Source organism: Apis florea, unplaced genomic scaffold (genome assembly GCF_048593485.1).
Source record: "Apis florea isolate Af1SG1 unplaced genomic scaffold, ASM4859348v1 contig_1789_pilon, whole genome shotgun sequence".
Lineage (NCBI taxonomy): Eukaryota > Metazoa > Arthropoda > Insecta > Hymenoptera > Apidae > Apis > Apis florea.
In genome coordinates, this window is record NW_028256481.1 from 1,610,011 (window position 1) to 1,612,407 (window position 2,397).

The window sequence follows — 2,397 nt, forward strand, 5'->3', positions numbered from 1 at the left end:
TTTCATTCAAATAAATCCTTTATTTATTATATTTTCTGCAGTATCATAATCATAAATTATTTATTTATTTCAGGTTCGAATATTTTCATTAAATTTTATTTAATGATAATAACTTTAAATAATTTCTTCCAATATTCAATTTGTTATATAATCTATATAAAAGAGAAAATATAAGTATAAATTTAATTATATATATTATATCAATCATATTTAGTCAATAAAGTTTTAATTTAATACATTAGAACATCCCAACATTTCTATTAATTTTTACTTTCTTGACATTGTTCATATTTTATGAAGTATAAAAATAATATATGATAGATTTGTTAAATTTTGAACAAATCATCAATTTTCGTAACCACCGATGCTTTCCAATCATTAAATCTTTGTCATCTTCCATTGGTAAAATTTACTTAAAATCGTAATAAAAAGAAAGCAGTTTACCAATTATTAAAAATATCAATATTTTCTATTTTGATGAATTCTCAAACAAAAGAGATCTAAAAAAAATATTTTAATTATTTATTAAATCCGATGATTAAAATTTAATTTTAATAAATTGAAATATATCATATTACATACAAAGATCGATTTGAAAATTAATATTAAAAAGAAAAGAAAGCATTCGTGTTTCTTTTCTTTTAGCTCGAAGTGACCATGGCCGTAGCTGGATCTCTCGTCGAGTTCCTCTTTGAAAATATCATCTTAAAAAGCCTCGAAGCCAGAGTTTGGAACCGGTTTCGAATCCAGTATGGCAAATCTTTAAAGAAAAAAATAAAGAAATAAAAAAAATATAAACGACAAAATTGTCGAAAAAAAGAAAAAAAATATCGTCAATTCGATTCGTTAATCGAAGATAATATTCGATAATATTATGAAATATCGAATTGATGATAGGCATTCTTCTATTGAAAGAAAAAAATAAAATTATTACGTGGAGTATAAATTATACTATTTAAAAAAAAAAGAAAGTGAAGAGAAAAATAAACAGAGTTAGAGGAGATAAAATAATGAAAAGGTGTGCGAGCTGAAAACTTAGTTTTCATCAAAAAACGTTTTCTTCTTTATCCTCTTCTTCATCTTCAATCTCCAATTCAAGTTGTTCTTCCGCCGTTTATTAGTCGTTTATCTTTGTTCCAGGTTTTTTCCATAGAAGCTTCGTTTGTCATAACCTAGAATAGAACTATAACGAATTTCTTCAATGTTGGATTGCACGAACTGTTCTTATGTTAATCAACTAATAAAGTACACAATGAAACATTAGTAACGTTAAAAAAAAGAAAGAAATTGTAAAATTTCAATATAGATTATAAAATCTATAATATATATTGTAAGAATCAAATCGGTACGTACAAATGATTCTACAGATCAAGGATGTATTATTAGTTCGTCATTTTTAAACTAGAGCGTGCTTTTATAATTCGCTTCAATGACATCTGGCGAGCAAAATCGGATTCAGATTTTTCAATTATTCTCTGTGTGTATATTCATTGCAGGGTAAATTCAGTGTCTTCTAGAATCGAGCTCTGAGAACGAAATGAAAATAGTGAAATCAAGAAAGAAAGATAAGAATGGTTAGATGGAATTTTTCTTGATCTTTATCTTGATCGTTGTTCGTATTTATATCCAGAGTTCAATATTAACTCCCAATACAATATGTGTTTCAATACACGGTGCACGATGGTCAGTACACATGCATATATGCATAAGCGTGTCGTTTCGTTCGGTGTCCATTTTTTAGATGATTGTAATGATGTTCGATGATGATACGTATATTCGAAGCAAGACTGTCGAACAATGTTTCCTGAGTTAATCTAATAATGAGGTACCGATGTTATTTTACTTAGATAGCAAAATAAATCAGTAATTAAACATTTTTAAATGATTAACCCTTTCGTTAATATAAATATTTATTTGTAACAGAAAAATCATTTGTAATGTTCTCTTGATATTTACTTATTAACGTTTAACAATAATTTCTGACATTATTAATTTAAGTCAGATTTTTGCAAATTTTTTAATGAATTCTTAATTATCTATAATTATTATTATCGATGGGAATTTAATAATTTAAATTTTGTTGCCAAAGAACATAAACATGTCAAAATAACATCACTAAAAAATAAATAAAAATATAAAAAGTCCATTTGCAACAATAATTTGTATTAAACTCGAGCATATTAAAAAGATTAATTGTTCATATCGACATAAATGTTGATATTTTTGAAAGAAAAATAAAAATGTTATGCTAACTCAGAAAACATTATTTCTATATCGATCAATCGATCGTTCGATAAATCGTCGATGAATCTTCGATTGAATCTTTGATGGGTTTTCGATGGAATCTTCCAATGTGTGCCAAAGATTCGTGATCCGCGTGAAATCGATAAAGCTCGT

General features: G+C 26.0%; 1 long non-coding RNA gene across 1 annotated transcript; it reads right to left on the reverse strand.

The window, feature by feature from the left end:
• On the reverse strand, positions 1-760 carry LOC116414774 (uncharacterized). The gene is made up of 3 exons (XR_015292640.1): positions 583-760; positions 238-500; positions 1-152 (listed from the first exon to the last, which is right to left on the reverse strand). It is a non-coding gene; the product is annotated as an uncharacterized LOC116414774 (long non-coding RNA).
• Positions 761-2,397: the final 1,637 nt, after the last annotated feature.